This window comes from Streptopelia decaocto (genome assembly GCF_964273445.1).
Source record: "Streptopelia decaocto genome assembly, chromosome: 2".
In the NCBI taxonomy this organism is placed as follows: domain Eukaryota; kingdom Metazoa; phylum Chordata; class Aves; order Columbiformes; family Columbidae; genus Streptopelia; species Streptopelia decaocto.
Genome location: NC_138655.1, coordinates 70,796,835 through 70,814,560, shown reverse-complemented (window position 1 = coordinate 70,814,560; position 17,726 = coordinate 70,796,835). Strand labels below are relative to the sequence as shown.

At 36.8% G+C, this 17,726-nt stretch overlaps 1 long non-coding RNA gene across 1 annotated transcript in view; it reads right to left on the bottom strand.

The window, feature by feature from the left end:
- LOC309435652 overlaps positions 1 to 14,726 on the bottom strand; it is a 49,621-nt gene extending 34,895 nt beyond the window's left edge. Inside the window, exon 1 of the long non-coding RNA XR_014183206.1 lies at positions 14,634 to 14,726. This is a non-coding gene — a long non-coding RNA (uncharacterized lncRNA). The remainder of the gene's footprint in view (positions 1 to 14,633) is intronic.
- Between the last annotated feature and the right edge of the window lie 3,000 nt (positions 14,727 to 17,726).

Below are 17,726 nucleotides of genomic sequence, written 5' to 3'. Positions count from 1 at the left end.
TCCTATCACCTTTACTGCTAAATTATCTGGAAATTTCACTTAGTCACTGGCAGCTTTATGATTTGAGAAATACATTGCAACATGTTACCATGATGCTTTACACAGCACTTCTGTTGCTGGTTCCACAACTTGGTTTTCAGCTTTCTGAGATAGGGAAGGAGGGTATTAAAACTCCTTTCATTATGAAAAATCCACAACAACCACACTCCTGAATTATACATAGAATTTCTTTCGTGTGTTCACTTGGATGGTTATCTTCAATAAAGGATCATTTGTAGTTAATACAAAACCATCAGAACAAAGCAATAAAAAGTAGCCAAAGCAACTAACTGGTTGATTTTTCATTCTCTTCTCTTCTCTTCTCTTCTCTTCTCTTCTCTTCTCTTCTCTTCTCTTCTCTTCTCTTCTCTTCTCTTCTCTTCTCTTCTCTTCTCTTCTCTTCTCTTCTCTTCTCTTCTCTCTCTTCTCTCCTCTCCTCTCCTTAATAGATAAATGTAAGAAACTTTCCTTCCCCAAAACATTATCAACTTTCTGAAGAAATTCTGTACTTGAAATCCAACTGAGATGTTTTTACTTGAACATCCTTCCACATGACTCAAGGGGAGAGTGGTCAAGACCTTTATTTAGTGCCATATTTCTAACTGGACTTTGTTGCCCAGAACACAGCTCAGATTCTCAAGATTTTGTGAAAGCAATGCCAGAGAAGAGTAAGTTGCAGTGCAACAAAGATCCAAGAACAAGAAAAGAAAAAATTAAGAGCTTGAAACTTTGATGTCACTTCATAACTCCAAGATGTGACAGCTCAAGACAGATATCTGTGTTGTGTTCATATAATCCCAACCTTTTCTATTTTTCCTGGTGTTCTGTTTTTTAAGTCTACAAGATTAAGAGCATTTTTAAGCTTTATACAAGAGGTTTCTCCTTCTCTTTTATTGTCCTTGTTATCTACAGTTTGAAGATATGAGAGAAATGTCCTGTAAAGGCATATGTCCAAAAAATATGAATAGAATGTGTGTACATGCATAGAGGCATTACCTGGCCGTAAGAGTAAGGAAGTAATGTGAAAGGAATATGCCCTCTTATGCCTAGACTGTCAGAGTCTTTAAAATGCATGATTTCAGAAAATGGCTGCAAAGTCTTCAGCACGATGCTAGAAAAAGCTTAGAAATAAAAGTATTAAATAAAGCTGTAGAGGGAAGGTCTACATGCACGCAGCCTGATAACTGTCAATTGTGTTTAGTTTTACCCATCACCACAACATCACTCTAACTCCACCTTGCTCACTTTGCAATAAAGATAAAAGACAGAACACCATGAATTTGTCCAGCTTTTGAAACTGCGGTGATGAGTTACCATTTCCTGCAAACAAATAAACGCTTTCAATTAATCAGCAGTTCTGCAGTATAGGTGCTGGAAACTTTAGTCAAACTTTGCCGAAAATAGGTTTAAATTACAGTGGGAGAGCTTTTCAAGTGCAAAGTACACAAGAGAAAAAAATTGGGACACGAGGCAGGGAAAGAAGAAGCAGTTCAGATTCCAGTATTTCACATAATCCCATTTCATGAAATTCTGGGGTTTTTTTTCATTACTGACTGAAAAGTTTCAAAATCTTCAAACATGTCACAACAGTGCCATTTTTTCCAGACAGCTCTGGTGGCCGACTTCACCAACTGAATGAATTCCCAGCTCATGGTTATTTCTGTTATTTTTGCTGATATTTCTGCAATATAATATACCTGCAAACATGGAAATGACATAGTTTCCTATGATGAAAGGAATTTAACTTCATAAAATCAACCATAATCAGTGTGATTAATCTGATATTTGCAATTGTTACATGTTCATAGGCACCCAACTTTCTCAATATATTTAATGACATTTACCATAAACTTTGAAATCACTAATAATAAAAAGTTTGTGAAAAATTAAACATCATGGAAAACAGTTCGTACTGAGTTTCCTATGTGCAAAATTTTCATTACATTTAATGTCATAGCTATATAAAAACAAGTGCGATCAAGTATAGTATATCCATCTTCAACTGTCATGCAATATTTAAAAGTCAGACTTTTGTGCACTTTGGCAAACAAGTATACAAGTGAACAAGCAGAAAAGAACACATACAAAAAGCTCTTCAATTTTTACTTTAAACATAACTGTTTTAAATCGCGATAAATCGAGCAAAATAGTTTTTTCTCACATATTTTATTATGAGAAAGCAGAAAAACTCAAAAGGTATGTTCAGTTATTCAAGATCATTAAAAAGGGAATGAATGAACAAGCTCACAACATGAATGCAATTGTCAAAGTGAAATGTGAAAAAAATACAAACTGATGAAGTGCAAGCAAGGCACACATTTTGTCAGAAAGAAGAGAATTATAAAAAGAAGGCAGAAAGACCAAGCCAAATGGAAAACAGCTAAGTCAGACAAATCCTATGGATTTAATAATGAGCAAAAGTATCCCTGAAATAATACCAACCAGGGTTTCATTAAAATAACGAAGGGAGAGTAAGAAATAATAGCAAGATAATTCCTAAATAAAATTAGTATTTAACAGCAAATTCTTAATAGCACCTCCCTTGTGTCATTTTGAAGATCAGGAGGAGTATGTAGCACAGAGTACACAGCCAACATACCAAGCATGTAAACACTAAATTTTCATACTTGAACCTCCTGACAGTCAGAGAGCTGCTAAGAAGTGATAAAAAGTACTTTGAATAGTGAAACTATACAGACTTCCTTTACTGAGATGTTTTTCAACTAACTGGTCCTTATCTCAAAACACCAAAACTGGATTAAGATTTTAATTAAGCTTCAACTGATGTTCTTATGAATTTGTCAGCCAAATATCCTTCATATGATCCCAAAGCTTTCATGGAATTACATAATACAAAAAAGCAAGCTGATTTTGTGATATTTGTGTGTTCAGTAAATCAGAGTATGCAGATACACTAAATGGTCTCATTTATGTGAAGGAGATATTCCTTAATGCTTTTCCGTCACTGCATCACCACCAGAGAAAATGCCCCTCTCCAGAGTAAGAAAAAATAAAAACAAACAAACAAACAAACAAAACCCACAGAGGGTGAATTCAACGTGGTATTCAGACAGTATGGGGTATATAGAATCATAGTCTCATAGAATCATAGAATAGTTTGGGTTGGAAGGGATCTTCAAAGGTCATCTAGTCCAACCCCCCTGCAATGAGCAGGAACATCATCAATGAGATCAGGTTGCTCAGAGCCCCGTCTGGCCTGGCCTTGAATGTTTCCAGGGATGGGGCATCTACCACCTCTCTGGGCAACCTGAGCCAGGGTTTCACCACTTTCATTGTAAAAAATTCCTTTCTCATGTCTAGCCTGAATCTCCCCTCCTTTAGTTTAAAACCATAACCCCTTGTCCTATCACAACAGTCCCTCCTAAAAAGTCTGCCCCATCTTTTTTATAGGCCCCTTTCAAGTACTGAAAGGCCACAATAAGGTCTCCCCAGAACCTTCTCTTCTCCAGGCTGAACAACCCCAGCTCTCTCAGCCTGGAGAGGTGTTACAGGCCTCTGATCATCTTGGTGGTCTCCTCTGGCCCCTCTCCAACAGCTCCATGTCTTTGCTGTACTGAGGGCTCCAGAGCTGAACACTGGATTCTGGATGGGGTCTCACCAAGGTGGAGTAGATGGACAGAATCACCTCCCTTGACCTGCTGGCCACGTTCTTTTTGATGCAGCACAAAATAAGATTAGCCTTCTTAGCTGCAAGTGCACATTGCCAGGTCATGTCCAATCTCTCATCCACCAGAAACCCCAAGTCCTTCTCCACAGGGCTGCTCTCAGTTCCTTCATCCCCCAGCCAGTATTGATACCAGGGGTTGCCCCGACCCAGGTGTAGCAGCATAGCTGTGGGAAGGCTATACCCATAAGAAATACAAAAAAGAAAATAGTCATGAAGTGGGAAAGGCACCCAGTACTAAAACCAAGTAGGGGTTAATATGCAAAAACCTCACTTCTGCGAGGAATTAATTGTATCACACATTCTACAAAACCACACAGAAAATAATGAAAATCGGATCAGGAAAGTGCTAGTTATAATAGCATATCCTAGAACTGTATGGACATAGAACACTTGACACAATTGTATAATACTATACAGTACTCAATGACTATTCACACCTGTACATTGTTAAAGCCACTTTATATAAATTACACACCAAATTCCAGGAATACAGGGAAATCGTGATTTCAGATACTGTTTCTTTCCCTTGCAGAAGATGTATATAGGATTGCTAACGGAAGTAAGGAAGTTAATAGTGGATCCTATTCTGATGCATGGTTTTAGGCAAGCTGCTGAGCTCAGAACAAAGATAATAGAAGTTTAACAACCTGTGATCTACAAGAAATTACACTAAGTGATCCTTCTGCTCCCCAAATGCATTGAACTCTTTTATTGTCTGTGTTGCGTGTATACCCTATTGAATTTCACCTCTATACAGATGCAGAATTTTATTTGGTTTGGATTACAGATTGCAAGAGTAGAAATAACTATCAAACTCTACAGGATCTTCTATACAGTCTCCTGTAAGTACAGGGAAGTTTCCTGCAAGTACAGAACAGGAGCTTATTTTACAGATTCTGAGGAACATTTAAATATTGATGGTAACAGCAAGAGTCACCCAACAATTTTTTTTCCTATTTCAGAATCAGCATGAGTAAATGCAATTGATTCTGTCATCACAGAAAATAAATTTGGGGACAGATAACTACATCTCTGACTCATAATTCTTGCAGTTATCTGATCTACAAGTAATCCCTGAGCTGTTTCCATCAGAGATTTTTTTTTGCATGTCATCAAGACTCACTACGGCAGACATGGCAAAATACAAAAATATGGTTTTTCATATTAACAGTTGACCACTCATGAAGGATCCAGGAAAAATGTAATTTCCCCTTTATACTTAGGACTCCAGTCTCTTCTTCCTATTCAACTTCAACATAGTCTTAGTTAAAAACATTGTTTTGAAAAACAGCAGCCAATATTGACTAGAGCATTGTACTGTGAACCTTGCAGAAGACTCCAAGGTCATATATAGTCCTTGTCTGCCCTACTTGTCCTTATACCTTGGGAGAAGCCTTGTATGTTAGCATGAGTAGCTGCTGTAAGGGAATCTGCTGGAGTGCCCTGCACCAGCCTGTGCTGCACATCGCTGGATGTTACAAAGACATAACATCCATCCTCTGAGGAGAAGACACATGATTCTGGATGCTACAAAAAATAAAAGACACAAGGGTATGTGAAAGAGGAGGAACCTCTCCCTGAAAAGGATCTGCACAGCATCATGTGGGAAAGCCCATCCAGGATCTGTCTGATGCTGCATGCAACTGCAGTTCACAGCATCTGAACAAATGTAATATTTACTTGCTATATCTCTTCCTCTTTTTATTTTATCTTACTAAAACATCTATTTTATTATGTCATTTGCTGTCAAGTCTTTCTTACTGAGTTTCAGAAAGAATCCTGCACCACTTATCTCTCCCTCTCGTCTTCTACCTCTTCCTGGTGCAGAATAAGGATGCAGACATTATTCACACACAGATGTTCTACAAATACAAACATCCTATCACTACTCATCCTCTTGGGTCTCAGTACAACAACAGAGTACAGCAGCAACAAACCTTTTGTTTACCCATACTAACCTGCTTAAACTGAACTCTGCATGGACCCTGGTATATATAACTAATTGCAAGAGCTTAATAAGATATGCCTTCTGACTGTCCCTTATACTCCTCTGCCAGAGATTATTGCTTTGTACCAGGATTGATGAAAGTGCTCGCTACCCTGGGAATCATAACTTCTATAAGACTAGGGTAGCATTCACAGTTGCAGTAGCATCCCAAACTACTGCAATATTTTTATTTTAGGGAACATAAATCACAGCCCTGAGAGACGGAGCTACAACGATATCTTTTCTTTATTTTAAACAATAATGGAAAATAAATGGGCGTATGCCACCCACAGATGAGTTTGCCAAATTGCTCATAAAGCTTTCTAAATAATGCTACTGCTTTAGCTGTCCAGGAACATGGAAAACATGAACTGGCAGAAGTAATTGTAGCAGAAAGAAACACGATCATACTGCTTAAACATCCTGAGGCCTTTATCAATCACTCAAATTCCTTTAAATTTTAAAACTACAAGAAACCAGTTATAGCAATGGTATATCAGTTTTCTAAGTCCGATATTTTTATGTAGCAACTTAACTTTAGCACTGATTGTACCGAAGTTGGGTTTTTTTCTCTTGTTATTTGGAAAGAGCCATTGAAAATATTTAACAGAGCCCATTACATATATAAATAGCTACCAGTTCCAGTTACTCAGAAGTCCTCTTTTAGGTTTCAGGACAAAAGTTCCCCCAAAACTTCTAAATGTATGGCTGTCCCTGTGATTTCAGTGAGAATGTTGCTGCTAGATTTGAACAGAATGAGCAGAGATATGTGTTACTTTGGTTAGTTTGTAAGAACATGCCACACAATGAAAAAAAGAAAAAAAAAAAGGCAAAATAGAAACCAGGTGCCATATACAGCAAAGGTTTTTCGAAATGTGAAAGTTCACCTCTAATAGCTTTCTCTTTTTATAACAACTGCAGTGTTGTGCTGCCCAAGAACCAAAGACATTTTGTCAAGACCACTTTTTCCCCCATATAGAGCTACTTGCTAAATAGAAAACTAAGGAAGAAAAAGGCGGGTCTTTGAAGTAGAAAATGCAAACCATGAATGAATACAAGTGATGAATATGAATACATAAACAACGTCAGCATCTTAGAACAGAAAAGAGAGCCTAAACTTTTCCTTACTGTTTAGTGCAAAAACAGAAAGTGGGTTACGGAAGGAATGGAAGGATCCAACAGTTCAATCCACCTCCGTATGAGGGTAAATAACACCTATATATTTTAGTATGGCTGATGAAACAATGCCTGGGTCTCCTCATACAGAAGCAGCACAGGATCTACCCATGGGTCAGTGTAATTTCCGGTGCTGTGCTTTAAGACTGTAAAACCGCAGGTCAGGAGTGAAGGATGAGCAGTTCAGACATTGATGCAGTGGGGGCAGAACAGAAAGCTGGGGTTGGATCCCCAAATACCACCCCAGTATAAGCTTTTCCCACATACCAGCAAGAGCCCCTACTTTGTCAGTTATTTTAAGCTTTTTTTCTTTTATTTTTCTTTTATCATTGGTACTCTGAGGTTTGTCTGAAGAGGCAGCTTTCAGCAAGAAAAAACATAGGTCTAGGTTTCTAAAAAGTTACATTTTACATAATTCTATTGAGTGTTTTTATAGGACTGTTCAGAAAACTGTCAGTTTCCTATTTCCCTGCTGACACACTGGCTTGTGTGATTTGTCACAAGGGTTATCTCTGTCACATTATGTGACATAATACAAAGAAGCTCAGAAAATGTGATGTGACAAGCCAACTAATGCACTGAGCCAGTAGGGAAATTTAAAAGCAGTTCATATCTTAAAACTGAGTTGACTTCTTTCTGCCCTCCTCGATCCCTCCTCTCCTCCAAGCCCAAATGGTTTCACCTGCAAAATGGTGAGAGTCAGCTCTTCATTACCTATATTTAAGCAGCAAATTCTCCTTCTAGCATTGTCTGTGACAAATAAGTATTGTCTCATAAGCCAGAGTACCAGCAATTGATTTGTATTTATTGCAGTCCAGAGCCTGAAATCACATATACAAAGGCCTTTCCTGAAGTGGGTAAAAAGTAAACTACCAAGAAAAAAAGCAATATTCAGAGAAGATCTATCGATAAATTGCAGTGTGTAAGCAGTCATCAAACAACAAGGTAAGCTAGAGAAATCTGCAATATTTGTGAGCAACACAGAGGCATGAAACCAAAGACACATGCTAAGAAACAGCTATTTTTTCTTGAAATAACCTTTGTTTTCTGCTTCATGAACAGTTTGATACTGCAGACGCATGCACCATTCCACATCTCCATGAAGGCAACTGAAAATGAGCTAGTCACCAGAAATTCAGGTGCATACTTGAAAGGTGGGATGCTACTTGAAGTTTGTGACGTACTGTGGTATTACTATTAAGCCTTTTGGACAAAACAGGTGTCCAATCTACATAGGCAGTGTCTTTCAATAGCAGCAAATGATTTTATTGTCAGGTTTATTTCAAATTGAAGTACTATAGTAGTATATTTGTGTCCCTCCCTTATCTCTCCATTCTCATTGGCTCTGGCATGCAAGGAGGAAAAAAAATACAATACATTCCTCATTATCAATTGTGAATATTCATAGAGTTAGCGAGAAACCTATTCTCCAAAAATCTGAACTCAGAGGTTAGTTTGTAGTAACAGTATCTTCAGAGAATACGTTCCTTTTTCACATAACCTCTTTTATACTGTCATGACACTGGATAATAGGAATAATTCTAGGATAGATATTCTAGGTTAAAATTATTATTATAGAGTAAAAATATTTTTAGACTAACTTCAATTAAATTCAAAGATTACATCTAAGCATGGACAAAACTTGAATTTTAGGCAAGCATTTAATCAAACTTTGAGAAATTCTCAAAACATTTGGATGATCAGCTAGAAATTTTAGAGTTATTGTACCTTGAAAATCCCAATAGGGATAATATTCTATTAATAATGGAAACAATATGGATTACTAAGAAATTCTAAAAATACTTAGAATATAGGAATCTATGTGCTCTCTGGCTTTTAAATTCCATTTGCTCCGTATCATTTCATATTAAATAGGTTATATACAGGCTACCTCATAATAATGTCACCACTTTCCTATTTTAACAAGCAGTAGAAACTCTGTATACTTGGGGGACATATGCAGAACATAACATTTTAATCACTCTTACTCTGCAGATTTAATGGGTATAATCAAAAGATCATAGTTAAAAAAACACTTAAATCCCAAAGCAATGTCTTGATTGAAGCAATTTTAACATATACTGTAATAAAATCAGATTTAATAGTTTATGTAAAAAGAATTAGGCAGTGCAGAATGTCACTTAATGTACAGTATATTTTAGGATTTTCCACTTAGAAACATATTATGCTCCTTCTTTCTCACTGCAAGCCTCATAAAGCTCCCTTAAATTAGAACTCATTGATATTTATATAAGCATTTCCAGATTTTCACATAGAAACCTCTACAGAGATGGAAAATAACATTATTGTTTCACTGATCTGAGACGTGGCAGACTTTAGTAATACCATAGAAATCATACTGGAAACTCAGTGCCAGCATTCCTCTTACCTCACGACTGTCCAACAGCATAGGGCTGGACTCCACCTACACATGCTGTGTTCACAGACAGAGCACAGGTAGCCAAGCTGGATACATGCAGAATCATAGAATCACTTCAGTTGAAAGAGACCTTCAGGATCATCAAGTCCAACCATAACCTAACCTAACTCGAGCACTAAACCATGTCCCTAAGGACCTTGTCTAAATGCCTTTTAAACACTTCCAGGGATGGTGACTCCACCACTTCCCTGGGCACGCTGTTCCAGTGCCTGGCAACACTTTGCGTGAAGAATTTTTTTCCTAATATCCAATCTAAACCTCCCCTGGTACAACTTGAGACCATTTCCTCTTGTCCTATCAATTTACATACATATACATATACATATACATATACATATACATATACATATACATATACATATACATATACATATACATATACATATACATATACATATACATATACATATACATATACATATACATATACATATACATAAAAAGGACCCTTAAGTCTGGGTAGGAGAAGTCTGAGGGAGGGTAGGATCACAGTTTACCAAGTTGCAAAAGCAATAGATAAACTGCCATTGAGTAAATCCTGCAATACAAGAATGAGGTGGGCACTTGATGAAACCAGTGGAAGACAGCCCAAAACAGATAAAAGTAGACCTTGCTGCCACAGGAGGCTGTGGATGCAGAAATATTAGCAGGTTTAAAGACAGGCTAGCAAATTCAGGCACCATGCATGGTGGGTACTGAGAGGACTGGGCAGCAGATTCCAGAAAAGTACACGGGCAAGGGACCAGAGAACGCAAGCACTTCCTAACTTGCATCTCCCATTGTCACCATTGCAGATGGAGTACAAGGACTGACGGATCACCATTCTTGAGCTAGGAGGGTATTTCTTACACTTTCCTGTCATCAAGTGGGAAGTCTCTCAAAGAGCAAATAATCTTCCTTTTCACTAGCGTGTCTTCTGACCACTGTGGCACTTGATATAGAAGTGTCACTGACATTCCTACCACAGAAAAAAAGAAAAAAAAAAAAGGCAGCATCCATGATTATTTCAGATAAAAGCCTTAATATTTACTAGATATCAGCTTGTTTGTTTACCTCACCCTAGAGGTCAGAGTTGGTTTTAAGTGGAAAAAGATATTTACATCAGCAGAGATTAGAAGTTAGAAATAAGGAGTTCCACTGTAAAAAAGGAGGAAAAAAATCAAATCGCCCTTTAAGAAAAACAAATCTTTCCTCATAAGGAAGGTGGCCTGCATGATGATGGTCTCTCAGCCTTGTAGCAATTAATTCTGCACACACTGACCACTGCAGAACTGTACAAACAACATGAAAACGTCTTGCTTTCTGCCCTATGCCAAGTTGGTATTCTGAAAACACAATTCAAGGTTACTGAAATCCAAATCTCAAGCTGCCTTTGCATTAAGTAGGTAGTTCTGCAGTCAGTTATACCATGCAACCTTGTTAAACTGCGCTGAGAGAGTGGCTGAGGTTACATTCTACATAAAGAGCAACCACAAAAATGATACTTAAAAGACATGCTGAATCCATATTTGCAAGTCAAATTACTTTTGCCAGAGCACCATAACAATCTTTCTTTCAAGCTAATCAATGAAAGATGCATGTCACATCAAATTCCCTTCATTTTAATACCCTTATTTCCCTCAAAGGCAAATATTTGGCATGAAAGGACAAGCATGACTTCACTAATTATAACAAAAACTTGACTAATGACTACTTTGTGTTTACAGTATATATATAAATATGGGAGATCTGAGTCAATTGTACCAAATGCTTAGGATTTGTGGCATTTACAAGTAAGACTGAAGTGGTTTTCTTGTTGTTTCAAGGAAAGTACATAAAGCATATTTTCTAGTCCAGCATTCCTTGCAGTAAACACAGTATACACAACACAATATTTGGACACAGGTTTTGCCACTCCAGTTGTGACAACCTGTCTTTTGTATTGCCATGTATAGTATGTTAAAAAAGCTTAATTTAGAAGGGTTTTTTTTCTACAATCAGCCTACTACAGTGTTTCATACTCTTCCAGTTAAAGCAAGCAGTGCTAAATGCCAGATTTTACAACTAAAATAAGAAATAATGAATGACAAACTTCAAAATTAAATTATCAATTTTAATGTGAAGAAAATAAAGACAACCAAAATTTCTCACACTTCTCCAGTAATACATAAATATCTAAAATCACTTCATTATTTCCTGGTTTAAAAAAATAAATGCTTTCAAAGTTACATGCTTGTCAGTTTATCCACACATGTATATAACTTACTGAGAAGCTAAAGCAACCAAACATGTATTGTTTTGAAAGTGTTCAGATTCTATAAAAATTTCTAAAACTTGACAAAATGAACTGATTTTGCTGCACAATACAACTCAAAAGAGATAAGCATCATGAGTGACCTATTAATCTCTCTCCTTTCCTGTAGGTAAAGTGTTCAGTAGAGATTATTCTCATCACAGGAGAACATAAATTCTTTGATAGCAGAGAAGTAGTTAGCAAGGAAGCAGGCAGATGTATATTTAATATTAATAATAATGGCTGTGCCTGTACCACAGCACTGATGCACTCAGTGTCCTCATTCCTGAGCACATTCCTTGCACCTCTTAAACGTATGTGGGACGCAGCATAAGTGCACATCTTATATAAGCTGGTTTTTTTGGGGGGGAAACTCAGCCACACGGAGAAAGGAGCAGTCATTTTGTAGGTGTTCCAAGGCATACCATTGGAAAACTATCTGTACAAGACACCAGGTGGTAGGTACCCACATTACAGAACAGAGGTTGTCTTCAGCATGTATATTAATAGGAACTTAAACCCATCAAGCTCAGTGCTCAAAGCAAACACAAACTCTTGCCACCTTCTAGCATGTCCTCCAAGTGACAGAGAAGAGAAACAACGGGTGTATTGTGGGGATCTGACAGCTCTGGTTGAATTACTTCAAGTAACTTCTCAGGCTAGGATGGAGCCAGAGAACTGCACATCCATTCAAGAGGGCCCAAGTCATAAAGTGATAGATACAAGCAAGGCAGACAGAGCCCAAAATGTAACAAGTAATCATTACAGGAGAGACATTTAGGAAAGCTTCTTTAACCTGACATTACCTGCAGAAACAGACAAATAATGACCAGCAATCTCGCAGGTAATACAGGTGAATGGAGAGCAGCAGAATTCAACTAAAAAATATAACAACACCCAACAACTTACCAGATTCAAATTATTTCTGTATTTTAACTTATTGATTACTAACATCAATAGAAAAAAAAAAAAACTTTTCCCTTAAAATAATGCACAAAAACTATAATCCGAGGACCCGTAAATGAACTTTTATTACTCAAAGATGTACCTATAGTAGCTTCAATTCATAATTTCACTATGCTCAGACCTCTCAAAGACCAATAGCACTTCAGGGTATTACAGACATTTCCATGGTCATCTCTGACTTCTGAATTTCTCCACAATTAGAATTTCCACTGCTACATTTGATGCAGCATCCCAAGGAAGAAGTTTTTATTGTCCATTTAACACTTGACACCAGTCAGTCACAGGGACCCTGAGTCAAGTCTACCTCAAAGAGTGCACAGGAGGTTCTCTTTTTTTGGTATGTCTGCCTTGCACCTACACTACTCCAATGCTCCTCTCTTCACACTGCACCAGTTGTTTACATAGATCTACCTTCTCTGACCAGAGGTATACCTTTTCTAGTATGACATTTTCTTTCTTCCCTTCATATCATTGGTCTTTAGAGGCCACTTTTGTCCTTCCCATAATAAAAGAGCACAGACTTTATCATATTCATCATACTTTGTTACATGTAACATATTTATTTTTTCAAGGTAAAAGGTACAGGTAGATTGTAACAGAATATTGATAAAGCAAGTTCTTTTTTTGAAGAAGAAGAAGAAGAAGAAGAAGAAGAAGAAGAAGAAGAAAAACACATTAAGCTGAATTACTTGGAGGGAAACATTTTAAACATCTAACCAATCAGTTCAAAAAAAATTGAAAATAGCAGACTACATCCACATGCATATAATGGGAATACTTAGGAGACAGAGTATGCTTTATTATAACAACAGTTTTAGAAGACCTTAGATTTCTCATCTTCTTATCTCAACACCAGTATCACCATCAATACACTGACTAACCACTTCACAAACTCCCCAAGAATAGCTTCATTGGAGAATGCTGTCTGATGTCATCACCCATTTATTTTTGACATCAAAATGACAGTTTAACAAACAATTACATCTTGTAAAAGTTTTATTTTAAAACTAACAAATGAAGTCATGAGAGCTTTGAAAGGGTTGCACAAAGATTTTAGAAACAGAAATTGTTTTAAGAGTTAAATAATTTAGGCTGTGACTAGCCTGATGGTTTTTAGCATTATTTGCTAGTGCTTCAATTTAATTTCAATTGTAATACTATTGGTAAAATATATATGCATAAATATAGCATACAATTGCCAGTACTCCCTGTGAAAATAAGGGAGACCAAATGAAATTATAAATGCTATGTAATGGGAAAAAAGATATAAAAACCTGACAGACTTTTTCTCTAAAGCTCAAAGAACACATCAAGGGACAGTAAATTAATCAGATATTCTGTCTCAGAAAAGCTAAACACATACGCACGTCAAATTTGGCAAAGTAGCTTCGCCTTAATGAAAGCATGAATTTGGCAATATCGACACATTTTACACCAATGTTTTCAAAATAGGGAATTTCACTCTGAAAAGTCCAAAGGTTCCATTTTTGACATTTTCTATATAAACCATTTCAACTTTTTGAAATATATGTCAGCAAGTTGAATTCCTCCCATGAGGTTTTTAGAAGTCAGAGCCATAGAGGAAGGAAAAAATATTATCCTATCCCTCAGCTTATACTCAAGTCAAACCCTTTTATGGAAGAGTCCTGGTTTTGGCTAAAACAGTACCACTTCTGCTTTAGTAATTTTTCCTATCAGATAATTTTCTTCTAAATAACTGCATTTTCTGAAGTTAGCTATGTTTTTCAGACAGTGACTGTTTCCAGAACTGATAACACCTACTGTTTATATTTTTACTGAGTTAATGGTAGAAACGATACACAAAAAAGGCCCATGTTTATACTTATTACTATAGCAGCCAAAGTCCCTTTAAAGTCTTTTATGTTCCACAAGTGAAGTGTCATAAAAGGGTTTTCCCTGCACAAGAAGTAGGCAGAACAGGTGACCCAAGTTCGACCAATAAAATATTCCATCCCATACATACATGCCATACGCAGTTTAGAACTAAGGGACCACGAGGGTCTTGCTCTCTTCTTTCACAGACAGCACCCGTGTGGGAACCTACCTGTCATTTTTCTGGCTCCAATTCCAACCCGTACATTCCTGAATCCAATTCCTGTCTACTGCTGAGTCCAGTCCAAGATTTCCTGGTGTCTGGCCCACAGCTGCTGGCACAACACCAGCCCCCGAAACATCCAATTCCATGATCATCCAGGAGAGGCAACACTGGGTTTGTGTATTTTGCATTATTTTTCTTTTATTAGTATTATTAGCAAAGATGTTTTAATTTTCCAACCCATAAGTCTCTCTTTCCATTTCAACTTTTCCCTTTTCCTGGGGAGGGCAGGGGTTAATAGAAAACATCTGTCACTCCATTTATTGTCGCCTTGCCTTAAATGGTGACAAGAAGTCAATTCCTACTCTTACGGTGTACCATCTACCAAAGCTATCACTTTTGTGATTAAAATGTTCTGGTCTTAATAAAGAAATACAGAAATCTCATATTATTGGTTGTAGAGAGCAGAGGAAGAAAGAAAGTATATTTTTCTTGCTATATTGACAACATATATGACCAAGAGAAAAAAAAATAGATTTGGATTTTAATTCAACTCGTGAATCAAAACATAGATCTTGAAAATTATTTCCCTTTGTTTCTGAAAGAAGTTTGCTTCCATTTTGATTCATAAAAAAACTAAGTCCAAAACACACCATGCATTTTTGGAAACGAAAAACCAGGACACTCTAACAAAACTGAAAACTTTCATTTTCAGGAACCTGTACTAAAAGTCAAAGGAACACAAAGTTTGGATTAACAAAACTGCCAGAGACAGCAACAGTAATAGCTCTCTTTTTACCCTGTAGAGCCTGCTGTTTCACTCTGCATGGGCAAGCTAAATACCACCAACAGTAAAATACTGCCAACAGATATTAAAAGCAATGTATCCTATGACACCTGTGTTGATCATACCCAAAAACCCACACACAGTGTCTACCACACGTTTAAAATTATACAGTATCACTCTGAAGGCATAGAACATCTGCTTGAAATTAAGCCTTATCAAGGCAAGAAAATATAGGACAAAACTAACCAAGCATCAAATTCCTTACTAACAGGAATGTAATCATTTTCAACCACCAACACTCCTCTAGTGGAAATATACACAACAAAATACAAGTTACTGCTAATCAGCTGCTAAGATGTTGTGTGAGAAAATGGATGTGGAGATATGTGCAAGTATCATGGAAAACACAGCTTACAATATTTTGTTCAAATATGTTCTGTTTGGAACCAGACCATGTTATTGAAATCTCACCAAAGAGAAGTCACTTTTGATTTAAGTGACAGGATGTAATCTGATCGTAATGAGATAGGGGAGATCTCACAGTGAAGAAAAACACTTTTTAGGAAGAATAAAATTAATGGGAAAGAGATCATGTTTAGGATTATCCATTCACATCACAACACAATGAGGGGCAAAATATACAAAATGCAGTATGAGTGGATGAAATGTTCCAAGCCATGACCTACTAAGTGTTCCTACTTATCTTCAGAAAAGCAGAGCAGCTCCAACAAAACATCAACATGTTAATGTTTTTATACATTCCAGTTAAGCACAAACTCCTTTAGCTTACAAATAAATATTGAGGTAGAACACAAATGTGATATTTAGGATTTAGAAAGCCTGAATGAACTTTCTTCTTAAAAGCACAGAATTCCTATTAACTTCATATCGTCATAAGAAATAAAGCCAAAGCCTCCTTAATTTAAGGGCCCACTACTACTTGGGTGACATGCTGTAACTGGCATGCTCTAGTTTGCACATTTGTGCAGTAGTGTGTTCTTGATGGGCAAAGATTTCTTAAGATAGATGGTAGTACAGTTTCTTAAGACAGACAGCAATATAGTTACTTTTAATCCTGAGAACACATGCTAAAACAACTTTACATTGCATTGACAGAGTAGATGGGCCAAAACAGACATTAATAATTCTCACAAACAATTACACAAGAGGAGAAATGAAACACTGAAAAGAGAGTCCAAGAGGGTGTCCACTGAAAGACTGTATCTTCATCCAACACCCAGGTCCAAAATTCTACCACTCATCACTCCAAATCCAAATGACAACCAAAAAAAAGGAGGGAGAATAAAACACCTCAGGTGGTGAAGAGAAACCCTGTTTACCCAAAAATAAAATAGGGTCTTATATTAATTTTTGCTCCAAAACTTATTATTTTTTACATGTATAACTGCCTAGACACTATTTAAATTGACTTTTTTATGAACTGTAACTTATTTTTGGAGTAGGGCTTATATTTCGAGCATCCTCAAAAATCCTGAAAAATCACGCTAGGGTTTATTTTTGGGGAAACAGAGTAGGTGATGTGGGGAACAAAGGACAGAAATACTTGAAGACAGAGTTGTTTATGAGAGAATCATCAGTATGGTACAAGTTGTGTTGTTGACATGGAGCAAAACATCACCTTTGCAAGTATAATGACAAAAACTTTCAAAGGATCCTGATGGGAAAAAAAAAAAAAAAAGTTAAATCATCACCTCAGCCTGCACAAAAAAATTGAGCTCACAAAATAAAAATAGCAAAGGCTCAAAAATTATTATTAGCTTGATTAAGAACCAGACCTTCCAGCAACTACAATCAGATGGAAAGGTAGCATGGCTAAGAAGGCTGCTCCTATTGATAAGCCTAGATAGAAACCAAAGAAATGCAACTCTAAAGTTGAATGACTCCATATGTTCTGGCATTGGTAGAATAGTGGAGCAGGAGGCAAAAATAGAGGTGTTTCATTGTACCGCCTTGAGCGGTTTCTTCGGCAACTTCAATCAAAGAAACAACTAGTTGCTTACTCTTCTTGATGCCTAAAAATACAGAGCAATAACGCTTGACTGGCAAAGGAAGGCAAAAAGAACCCACAGCTTAATAAACGCTTCTAACAGACAGTAATACTGCAAACAAATTCTGCATTGCCACCTTTATTAAGAACACTAAAGAATACATTATTGCCAGGCAACAACCTGTGAGTTTATCAATACAGGTAAACTAGAACACATACAGCACACTGAAGCCTTTGCTTAAAAGAATTAACAACTGCTACTTGTGGAAATGAAACAAAAACACAGGTAAACAGATCATGCTAGAAT